Raw genomic sequence first — 12,787 nt, forward strand, 5'->3', positions numbered from 1 at the left:
TGCCATTAAAAACCAAAATGCCTGAAACAGTTTCCCACGGTGAAGCAATGCTGGCATATCTGTAACAAGTGGAGCAATTCTTTCTCACACTGTGAGCTGGGAGTGGTTTCCTAGATTAAATCAGAATTCTCAGGGATTCTTAAAGTTTTAATTCTGATGTGACACATCAGATCAGGCAGAGTATTTAGAAAGACTCAGCATCCTCCAGTGGATGCTGGAAGGAAAGGAAATGTGACTATAAATAGTCTTTAATGTTGCTTAAAATATTTTCAGCCACTCATTACCCCAGTGAGAAGTAGGATTTGCATAGGACATCTAAAACCATTGTGCTAAACCTAATCAGTAGATGGCGTAATATAAACCCCATTGGCATCCATCTCCATGTGTCTCAAGAGCTTGGAGGAATGATAAATATCTGTGTCATTGGGCATTGACTGTACTTCATGTTAAATGAATGCAGAGGGAGCCACAGTCTCTGTCCCAGCGAGCTTATAGCCTGAACCCAGCACAGCGAGAACAGTTCACATGCATGTGCTGACAGCTAACTTGCTCCAGTTCTCAACATCTTCCGTGGTGTGATCAAGATGTTCTCCATTTGTCCTTGTGTTTAGAACTCTTCCTGATCATTCTAGAGGGTGCTAACTTTGAGTGTTACAGACTTGAAACTCCCACAAGAGGCTTTTAAAGCGCCACATGTTTGGACCACGTTACTTGTAGACATATTTAGTCAAGATGCTTGCTTTTGGGGTCATCTTTGGTTTTTTTTCAAACCTGTTTTTCCTCAGTTTGGCAACCTTGAATTTTCCTGGTCTGCATGGAAAGACGCCAGACTTTTAATATTGTTGTTATATTTTACTTCCCTGAATTTTTTAGGCAAATACAACTGATGGCTCCCAGAGTACTGCACTGAGAACACAGGATGCACCAGCAGCTCTGGCATTATTACGAGCTATTGTTTCTGCACAGTTGTTGCTTAGTATTTTGCAAAGTCCCTTTGAAATGCACTGTACAAGTTTCTGGTTCACTTCAATAGGGCTTTGTGTAGTAAAGTGAATACGTATGCAAACCATTGCCAGAATTGATCCTGGAGTTATGCTTTTATAAAATGCACCGTGCAATCTAGACAGATGGGGATTTGCAGACGTTTTTCTATTCTTTGCCTGACTCTAATATTCATCACAATATGTTCTGCACAAACGGTTGGTGTTAGATGTCCTGTTTAGATGTTGTGCGGAGGAAATAGTTTTTCAGAAGGTTCTAGCCATCCCTAAGAATGACATGGGGGTCAAAAAATATTGCACAGTGACTAAATTGCCAAAATTGCTTTCACCGAAGTATTTGGTCCATGATTACCTGTGCTAGCAGCCATACTCTTTTTCTGAAATACCTCTTAGCCGGGCAGTGTCTCCCCTGGGTAACTGGTGTTGTTGTGTTGGGCTCTGTTCCATGTCATGGCCTGTGTTTTCCATTCATTTTTACCAGAGGTGGGTTCAGATTTCATAGCTGGAATTCATATTTCTCACAAGTTCAGGGATTCTTTGCATCCCAAATTTAGACATGGCCCATTTCAAAGAAAGTGGGAAATTAAAAACATTACAGCATAAATCCTCCTTTGTCCAGACTTGAAATACATTAAAATTTGGGTCCATCTGTCATTTAAAACAGCTTTTTTTGGTTTTCCCTATGTAAAAAAATATTGCAAAACAAGTTAATTTTCCTTCAAGGGTTGGGTTTTTCTTTGACTGTTTTTTTTTCACATTGCAGTGAAATTTGAGCACAAAGCAAGAGCTCGTATTGCAAGGTGTAAGATTACAAAAATGGCAGTAAAGATTGTGCAATTGTCTTTTAAAGCACAGCTCTCAAGGTGGTCATGTATCATCTGAATATGAAGTTCCCTTCATGCCCGTCAGCACAATCTGAGCATAAGGAAAGGAAATCACTCCAAATGCAAGCATCCAATCTTTGAAGCCTACCCTGCTATCAAACTGGGTCTCTCAGTGGCCTAATGGGAGCTTGTTAGACCACGTGGTTAGGCTTAATTGGAACTGAGACATGGCTGACTGTATATCAAAGTCATATGCCTCCAGCAACTTTATCCCTAGGTAACCTCAAATGAGAAAAGTATCACTGTTATTATTCTTTATTTGTATTGCAGTAGAAGCTACGGGTCCACGGCCTTTATTATAGGCACAGCGCAAATCCACAACAAAGACTTTCCCAGGCCAAAGAGCTTTAAATCAGCCTTTTAGAAAACAGACAACAGGTGGATACAAGCAGGCAGGGAAAGCAATAGGTAACCATGAGATTTTGACTGGCAGCAGCAGAATTATTAAAAGGAGTGTTTGCCCAGGGGCTCATTTTTGGATTTAAGGGAGATGATTCAAACTACTTCCCTCCTCCTCAAATTCTGACACCAGGTTCACTCCCATCATTCACAACTTGCATATTTAACCTCCTTTTTTTCCTGACCAGTTGCATTAGACATGCCAAAATCTCTTCTTTACAGTGTGGGCCTTGGTATCCTACAGACCCTGGCTGAGATGTGCTCACCTCAGTTTCGGCCTCCATCCCGGTCTCCAAAAGCTGGAGTCTTGACCAAGCTCACCAGGAATTGTCCAGGCTCCATACGACTTGTTTGGGTCACTGGTCCCTTGCTTGCCACTGAGGAAGCCAGAAGCTCCAGGTGGCATCTCTTCTGTATGTAGAGTCCTCTTCTGGAAGCAGGTGACTCAAGTGGGTGATGCAGGTGCAGTGCCCAGCCCCACAAATGTGATCAAATCCAGGTATTTGTAGAGGAGATTTGGATTCCTCACTCCTTTGGGCTCTCTCCTGCATGACAGCATTCTGTAAAATCTTGGGTACAGCCACACAGGCAGCTCTCCTTCTGAGAAGGTCCTTTCTCCCCTTAAAATCCAACATTTTTAAGCAGTTAAAAGCAATTCCAAGTCTTGACTAACTCCTAACAATCCCTATGGTCTGTTTTCAGCCTGATGCACTTTGAGATCTCAGAGAAAATCTCCTTCCCCCCCTCCAATGAGGCGTCATACAATGCTGACAGGCACTCAGCTCCTCAGCTTCTCTCTATTACCCATTCTGCTGAGGAAGAACACTGTGGGCAGCCACTTAACTTTCTCAGCTTGTGTAAAAATGCATTGTTTCTTTCAATTTATTATATTCAAAATCTTTACTTTTCCTAGCTGGCATAATTCATCATCACTATAATACATGCTGTTTATTAATACATATATATATATATAGCACAAAGCAGGCTCAGGTCTAGCCAAAAAAGTATTGATATTTTAAAAAGAGCTTCCTTAATATATACAGATCATTTCAACACATCTCAACCAAAGATTGCACTTTTTGAATAGGGGCTATGTTTTTCATCATCTGTGTAAAATCTGTATTGATCTCAAATAGTCTTTAATGTCAATTTGCAACTTACTTTCTTTGAGGTAAAAATAAAAAAAAATAAACACTTGCCCGATAAGATTTGACAAAGTTTCATATTGGCTTTAACACTAAATTAGTGTTAGGCTGGTTATATTCAGGGTTTTTCTATTCTCTGAGGATTAAGGCTGTGATTTGTTCAATTATACTTGAACTGGACCAGATATACTATTTATTGAGCTTATATAATCTCTTTAATTTAAGTTTTGGCTTGTAAACAGTTGGAATTTGTAGTACTTGTTTAATTATATAGGATCTGTCACCAATATAAACTGATCTGTGTAACTGATTGCAAAGTGTTTCAATTTGTGTTTCTTAAAAAGAAAGATTTTAATAAAGAGAATTATAAAGCATATCGGCAGGCGACTGTCCCAACAACAACATGCTTCTAGCTTTCCAGGGGAGCTATTAAAAAACAAAACGAATAAAAGACCGTTTGGGGGGTAGGATGGAAGCAGGAGGCCAAAATGTTCGGTTTTAAATATAATTTCTTGAAGTTGTGATTCTTACCATGTAATTCCTGCTGTAAGGGTGAGTGCAGCCTTCTGGTGCAGAAGTTGGAATGAACGCAGTCAGCGTTTGACTCAGTAATTATTAATAATTGTTGCTACCCCTCCCTGTCCCTCTGCTATGTCCTCAGTTCCCTTTTTATTCCCAAATGTCCTAGGCAAGCTGTCTGTCCCCACTGGCTCTAGCTTTTCTTTTCATCCTTCTGAAACCACCATAAAGTGTTACCAAAATTATTGTCCCCAGCAGAGCCCACGTACCCCTTGCCCACCGGAGCTCAACCTAAGTTCTCCTGTTTGACCCCATGCGCCGCTTCCCCTCTCGCCCTTGCCCTTCCTGACACGCTCTCCCTTGCGCTTTGCTGATTTTTCCTCTTTTCGTCGGACCGTCCTCCCTGTTTCCCTCCCGGCTCCTCTCTCACGGGCAGTCCTTCCCTCCGGCTCCCCTAAAACACTCGCGATCGGAGCTCCCTGCGAGTAAATACCCAGCCCCGGGTAGGGCCGTGTAAAGAAGGATCCGTATGAAATATTTAAAGAACGCCACGAGGACAAAAGCAGAGAGGAAACTTAGCCACGAGCTTCGGTGAAGTCACCCAGTGGAAAACCCTAGGAGGAAAATTTCCTGCGACAAGGCAGACTGGCGTGGGGAGGCCAGAAAGGGGAACTGAGGCAGCTCTGCCCTCTCCCGGGCAGCGGGTCGTCCCTCGGCTCGCTGCGCGCACCGCGCGGCTCCGGCTTGGGAAGGAAGCGCCTGAAAGGATGTGAAAAGGAGAGAGCTTGACTTTCAGGCCTGATTTCTGTGCAAGCAGCACAGCGATGTCAGCTAGTGTAAACACGGGCTTGGCAAGCAAAAGACTTCTGTCGGTCCAGTTTATTTGTTACTGGGTTGGCGCTAACTACGCTGGCAGTGGAAACATTTTGCCGCTCTAATGAGATTTGGCCAGCCAAAGGCTTCTGCAAAGGCTTCCAAGTTTAAGCAAGGCCTGAGCTGGCAAAATGAGCTGGTGCAGCGGCTGGATTCCTTCTCACCTGTGCCAGCCGCTGTCATCAGAGAAACGGCCCCGTCGCCGCTAGAAATGAGTTAATTCGTGGCTTTCCGTGCTGCCCCCAGTGCTCCCAGCAGACGTGGCTGCCCGGGACGCTTGTGGGCAGCTCGGTCCGTCCTGCTGCAGGCAGGAGCTCCAGAAACAGCTCCTGAGCTGTGCTGCGGTCCGGCAGCTGGAAAAGTAGAAATCCGACTCCAGGTATGGAAACTAGTGACAGCAAGGTCAGCTCTGGGAAGAAGGCGAGAGTATGTTTGCGTGCAAGAGAGGGGAAAGGCTGCTGTCAAAGAATGCATTAAGCTTCCTACCATGAGCTGAGGGAGTGAAAGGCTGTCATCCCTCACTGAATGGCTGGGGAAATGAGTCACAGGCGAGAAAAAAATGGAACTCATGTTTTCTGACTCCTCAGGTCTTTAAATCAGTGCTTTAGCCTCTTTCAAATAAGTGTTTTGCAGCTGAGGTGCACGTGTAATGTATTTTAAGCACAAATGGTTTCAGTTCTTCTGCCCCGGATGTTGTGAAACCTTCATATGTGCGATTCTGTTATGATCTCATTGCAGCTAGGAATCTGTCTTGCTCTAAAAATTAGGAAAATTCATTTTATAAGTGTTACCTTTGCATCATATATCTATAATAAAAAAATCCAAATTGTGTTGTTCAAAGTGTAATGAGCTTTCCAATCAGGATTTTGCCAGTTTTATTGGCAGAAAGGGAAACTCTCAGGTTTGAAAGACTTCAAAAGTGAACACAAGTCCACATCCAAATATCAGCTTTGCCATTTTACATAAAGCTGTGACTGACCTCTTTTTAGTAGCCACATTATCACCGAGTGATCCTGTCTGATCTGGCACTGCGAGCAAGGTCAAGCCTGTCCAAAAATGGGAGACCTCCATGGGAAAGGTGACCAGCGAGGGCAGGCCCGTTCAGGAAACCCGGGATGGTGCTGTCTCCTCTGAAGCAATACTACGGTGGTGCTCGGCCTGCAGCTCAGCTGTCCTCGCACAAACCAGGCTGGGCTGGCTGGAGGCTCATTGCAGCAGGCCCTGGTTGATACTGCTGCAAAGGTGGTTACGGCCGGCTGGACCAATCTCGTTTTGAGAGGATGTAAAGGTGGGATCTGGGTTAGCTAGCCTGGCTAAGGGGGGGCTATCAGCAGATCAGCTTCCCTTCATCTGCTTTTTAGTGTTGATTAAGTCTGGGACTCTGCAGTGTTTGTCCAGGTGGCAGTGAAGGGTTGCCTGAAAGAACAGGTTTGACTTCGCTTACTTTTCTATGCCTGTCTCCACCAATCTCTGCTTATCTGTGTCAATATGTTGAGCACTCCTCATGTGTTTGGCCTGTCTGATGCAATGCTGCAACTTTAAGCCACGGGAATACATGGTACTTATTTTTGGAGACAAGATTCCCATTTTGTCGAGAACAGTGGGGAATGGACAAGACCCAGGGATTTTTCACACACCATCTAGGCAGTCCTGTAGTTGAACTGGGTATTGCAGTGGTGAAACAGCAAGTATCCTTTCACCCTTGCAGAAAAGAAATATCCGTAAGAATTAGCCTCCTCGCTGCAGGGCAAAACTTTCACGTGAGAGCCTGGCCTTATGGGCACGGATGGCAGAAACGCCTGGGTTTCTCCGCAGCTGGGAATCCGCTCCTCCTTACGTGATATTTCACACGTCCCCTTTGCCCGACTTCAGCGGCACTAAGGTGATTTACAGCACTGAAAATCTGCCCCTAACCTTTCTGAAACGCGCTGTCTCGTGGTAACCTAATATATTCATAGCACCATGGAGACACGGTGCTTGTGAGCTGCTCCCCAGATGATGAAGTGAAACAAGCAGAGGTCGTTTTCATCGCTCTCTTCCTCTCTCTCCCCTTTCGCTGCCGACACCGCTGAGGCGCAGGAGGACCTGTCAGAAGCCACAGGGGCTGGGAAGCGGGCAGGGGCACTGCTGGGCCAGCAAGGCCCATTCCGTACGTTAGGAAGACGTTTTTTTCTTAGGGCTCGTCTGCACACAATTGCATCAGACTACTTAAGGGTGAGATTTTTGAATCAGATAGATACTCAAGCTGATTAAAGCTGATGAGCTCTTGTTTCAGCTTACACCACACTTATTCTGGTTTAAACAACAGTCTGCCAGGAGCAAGGTTTAGCCACCCGAAGAAAACTTATTTTAAACAGAAATAGGAGTGTACATCAGTTTTTAATTAGCTGGTTCAAATTTGAACAAGTGAATTGCTCATAGTGGGCATGTCCAGAAGCTTTTTGTGAACTAGAGAGCTCCACAGGGCAGGCTGAATCCAGCCCATTAAATGTTTAAATAATTACCAGGCAGCATTCATGGGCCAATATTCCTTAAGCTAAGACCATAAGTGTTAGCAGGACAACCTTGGGTTGGGAGGCAGCTTTCCTATCTCGATTTCTTCCCAGAGCCTCAGAAACCAAGGTTCCCAATTATAAGCTGTCTTCCCCTTACTCCTGAGACTTGTTTGAGGACATGTATATTAGTTCCACCTTCTTCAAACACAGTCTTTGTGTCTTCAGAGGGCACAGGAAGCCTGCTTTGTTTGTGGGTTTTTTCTTTGGCTTGGCTGTGTTTGCACTGCAGCTAGTTTATCTTAGGCAGATAGCAACGTGTTCTTGGCAGCAAACTTTCACCTTGAGCTCAGGGGGTGTTGCCATGCAATGTTTTGCACACCTGTGATGGGAAGTTAGAAAAAATTTGCCTGTTTGTATCACTGTTGAGATGTTAAAACTGGTTTCCCAACAGTGCTACTGGTGAGTGCTTAACAGACCTCCTGACTCTCAAGACCCGGGCATGTTGGAAGGCAGCATGCGTGCGTGTGTGTGTGTGCATGTGCGTGCCTGAGCAAAACTTGCACTGCCTTGCATGCATTTTATCATTAAGCAGCTGGCAATCTGACATACTTCACCAGCATTACAATCCTTACAATTACAATAATAAATTTTTTGGTGTGTGCCCAGGTTGAGTTTCTAACCTCTTTACCTGCCCTGTTCACTCTTCCTTCCCCTCCCACTGTACCTGTAGATACCAACTGCAGCAGCAAGCTTGCTGATCCAGACAGTGGGTGCATTGAGATGTATAAGGGGCTGGCACCTGTGTTCCCAGATGTGCCCTTGCCAGAAAGTGCAAGGTCTCTGGAAACAAGGCAGACCCCAAACAAGCGTTAATATTAATGCTATGTGAGTTGTCATAGGCTGCTAAAACAATCTTTTCCCACAGCTTTTCTCATGTCAGCATTTCTAGAGCTCCAACGCACTGCAGCTGCTATTGTTATGGAAGACTTCGGGAATGGCTGCAGAGCTCAAAGGCATCCTGGCAACCCCTGGGACCGAAAAGACAGGAGTCAGCCCAAGCCCTGCTCCCGTTCCCAAGTTTGCCAGCTATTTCTTTTCCAACTTTTTGTTGCTGTTGTTGTTAGGCAGTAAACTTTGGGATCTTTTTATTCATCTCCCAGTATTTCAGCATTTAGGTTGCACTAGTTTCACGTTTTCAAATCTTTCATCCACCACCTTGAGGGCTAGCAACATACTTTGTTTATAAATGAAAGCTACAATTCCCATGTTCCAAGGATCTGGGATTTTAGGATATATTTCCCAAAGCACAAAAGTCCTGATAAAATCACGAATGTTGCCAGCAGTGCACAGAGTATCCTCTGTTTTGGAAGAGGAGGCTTTGGACTGCAGTCAGCTGCAGGCATCAGCTCTAGCTACTGTTGTTTTAGTGAGTCAAATAAAAATAACATCGTGGTTAAACACAGGCTCTCCAGGCCTAACTAAAGATGACAACCTCATCTTTTTCTAGCTGCAGTGCTACACAAAAGAGCTCCCTTTGTAATCCTCCAGATTAATTTTCACATTCAAGTTTTTTGCCCCCACAAGGACCCTGCACCCCTGGGAATGCACTTTTTGGAGTGTAAAGCCCTCCCTGACACGCAGAGCTGACTGGTTCCAGCCAGGCACTTCCTGCGACGTGTGTCTGCCTGTTTCCAACGGGGAGCATTTCAGCCTAAGAGATCTTCACTTTTTCTCTCTCTTTTCTCTTAACTGTTGCTTTAATTGCAGCTTCATGGTGCCTTTCACGTAGCCCCCCTCAGCTTGCATCAGATTCCTATTGTCTGTGTTGTAAACACAGCTGTTTAAAACCCTTCCCCCAAATGCCCCTGCAGCCCAGAAAGCGCCTATCTGCAAGGACCAGGTGCCGTTCAGTTTGCAGCTTCTTGTCAGGTCACAGGCTCAGGTCTCCATGGACCAGGATGAGGTCAAAACGGAGGCAAACTCAGGAAAATCCTCCACTTCAGCAGAGCTGACTGCATGCTTGTGACTTTGCAGTGCTCCAGCCTCCCTGAGACTGAAGGGCAATGCAGAGCAGAGCAAATGATTAGCATTATTAAAAATGCTTTGCAATTATGCAGCGTCTTTTCATCTAAAGATTTCAAAGCTTCGTAGCACTCACACAAAGTTAGTTATTATCCCGGGTGTTTAGCAGAGTCAGGAAATGAAGGAAAGCAGCTAAGTGACTTGCCTTAGGTCATGCGTCAGAGGTGGGAACTCTGCTGACTCTTCGGCTCATGCCCTAGCGCAAGTCCACACCTCTGCTTTTGCTGTGCCAAGCCATCTCCTTGGGGAGCGCAGAGGAAGCGGCCGCCCTGCTCGGAGGGTCAGTTCAGCCTGGGCAACGCTCAGGAGGCACCTGGTACTGCTGCCCGGGAGCTGCCCTGCGGCTCAGAGCAGCACCAGCGGTTCCCAAGCCCGTCTCCCCCCAAGGAGCCCCACACAGGCAGCGGAGGCGTCCCTGCAGGCTTTGTCATGCCTGAGGTTTTAATGCACCTTGGCAGATGGCGCTGCGTGGCCAGTGGCCGCTGCTCGTAGGGCAGACCCCTGAGGGCAGCCCCGGTGCGGTCGGTCTGCTGCGGGTGCATTTAGCACAGCCTTGCAGCCGCCAGGCCGAACACCGCTGCTTCAGCCCCCGGTTTCCAGCGTGCTCCCTGCAGCCCGCCGGCCCTATGCACATGGGGAGGCTACAAAGACCTTCCTTTACAGGAGACATTTCCAGAAAGCCACTTCAACGTTCGTACCCCAGAACCAGCTATACAGGGAAGGACTAGGAGTGGTTTTGCCTGTATCACTGCAGCCAGACAGCAGAATATGCAGGAATAGCCAGGCTGCTACTCACCTGCTAGCCACGTCCCAACAGCAGTGAGGGTGCAGCAACGCAGACTCCAGTCCAGGTGGTCCAAGCCTTCCGAGGCACCTAGGGATACACGCGGACACCTGCAAGGAGATCAGAAATACACTTCTAAAATGTTATGCTCTTTGGCTGGCCCAGCTGGCTGTGCTGAGATGGATGCGCAAGGTGCCAAATCTACGTGACTTGCAGCAATAGAGCTGAGAAATCGAAGCCCTTCAACGCTGTCACGTCTCTAACTTCCAGTTGAGTTTGGGGACTTTGAGGCATTGTGTCAGCATGGAGGAAGGCAAGAAGGAGGGATTGAAGAGGAAAAGACATAAGAGAGTGAGAGAGCCGAGCAGAAGAGAAAGAGGGTGAAGAGAGATGTGTAGACAAAAATGATGAGTAAAATGTTCACAAAAATGTGAATAACCACAAAAGGTGACCTGCGCAGTTATATTTTTACAGTAATAATTTGTTTCTAAAAAGAGCAACTAATTACATCTGCTCGTTCATTCTGTTTTGCCTATTTTTACCCTAGAAGTACCGGGAAAGTCCACTTTTGTCTTCTCAACTTTTTTTCTGGAAAACTCAAGATCCTTTTGTTTTTCTAAAGATAAACCCTTCTTAAAACATTATAGCCCTGTGATCGAGGCAGGTGTGACTGACACAGCTTCAGACTTCCAAGGGGCACATTTAAATAAATAACAGGAACTAATCAATATAGTCAGCTTTCCTTAAGAGCTAGGGGATTTATACATAGAAGAGGCTGTCTAAATTTTATTGGGATAAAACTCCAGGACTGGCAATAAACTGCCAGTTAATTAAGCCTAAGTTCCCTCTGGATAAAACACAAGCAAGGGGAAAATCTTGAAGGAAGAGGCTGCAGTTGAATCAATTGCAACCTCAGAAATGATATTGCGAATAAAAAGTGATTAAAAGGAGCAGTTTTAAAAAAGCAAAATGATCGATCGTTTAAAAAAGCTATGTTTCATAAGTCAGGCAGATTTCAGTCTTCTAAATGATATTAATACGAATGGGAAAATACTTTTCCTGGATGAATATAGCCGAAGAAAACAGGGAAAGAAAAAGAGCGGTTACTATACAGTAAGGATGGAATAGAGGCTAGTGTTAAATTCGGTATGTGCAAAATCCAAATTCCTACTTTGCCTTAACTTTCACTGAGGGTGAGGATGTTAATCACAAGGCTGAAGATGAGAGGGATAAGGGGATGGGGATATGGAAACAAGCACAACCAGGATAGAAGCAAATCTCAGGGAGGCTTCCTGCACTGCAGGCAGAGGAACGGGATAATCCGCATGCCAGAGCTCTGGAAGAACTAGCCCTAATGCCTTTACCAGATCCCTCCGTTCAGGGACAGAATAGCAAGCATGGGCCTTACACGTAAGAAGCGAGAAGGAACTGATCTGGACAAGAACAGGCATGAAAGTTTCAACTTATTAGTATATGGAAGGCTTCACAACAAATTGTGAAGGAAAGGATGGTTACAGAGAGAGAGGTAAATGGCATGAGATTAAATGGGTTTATCAAATCCATTTATCTTCTTGGATAAGGTAAGTGATTTGCTTAGTGAAGGAAATGGGGTGGATCTCACCTATCTGGACTTTAGTTACACATTTCATGTGGTGCCATGTGAAAGTTCTTAGGTAAAGGGAGAAGTGATTTAGCACAAGGGTTAAATTCAGTGAAGACTTGCTGTGAGAGCAGTGCAGGAAAGACTATTAGGTTAGAGGGAAGTTATTGGGTGAGTGTTGAAAGATCACTCTTGGAGATATAGCATAGTGTTTTTGTAAATGAGCTTGGCAGAAATGTTAGTGGAGAACTGGTGAAATTGCTGATGACAGAAAATATGAGGCATCATCAGGACAAAGCAGTCCTGAGATGCTATACGGAAAAAAACAGCCAACCGCAAGAGAGAAATCAGCAGAGAGGCACAAAATGGAAGGTCAAAGGCACAAATGATCAAACCCTTTGACAGACGCTGGTTGGCAGCTCACTGCGTTGCCAACAGGATGGAAACAAGAAAAAAGCTAAACGCAGTCCTAGCAGGCGACAGGAAGGGCCTGCGGTGATGGCTGGGGGACGGAAGGAGAGGCTACCTTGTGGGATTTTGCAAAGTGAACACTGAGAGCAACAGGATTTCTGTAAATACATCATGGAAGGATCTCCCAGGAAGGGAGAGGGAAGAGCTAATGATGCTAAAGGCCAGTGCTGGTACAGAATAAAGGGTCGAAAAGGGGTATCAGACATTTTGACTGGACGATTGTTACTAACTGTTTGACTATCTGGTTCAGGAACAAGCCTCCCAATTGTACTCATGTCTGCAAAATACTAAATCACTTTGAGGACAGAACTTGGTAAGTTTATAAAAAGGATTATATCACATGGAGCCTGTGATAGGAGACCCAGTGGCCCAGAAGTTCCTGCCAGTCCTATGCACATAGGTAAATATTTTGTAACCCTCCGTGAATATAGAGGTGTGCTTGTACACACACAGAAAAGCAGGCACATGATTTATTAATTACATATATATCACAGGACCTCAGCTTGTCAAACAGTAATTACAAGGCAATAACAC

The sequence above is a fragment of the Apteryx mantelli genome, chromosome 7, assembly GCF_036417845.1.
Source record: "Apteryx mantelli isolate bAptMan1 chromosome 7, bAptMan1.hap1, whole genome shotgun sequence".
NCBI classification, from domain to species: domain Eukaryota; kingdom Metazoa; phylum Chordata; class Aves; order Apterygiformes; family Apterygidae; genus Apteryx; species Apteryx mantelli.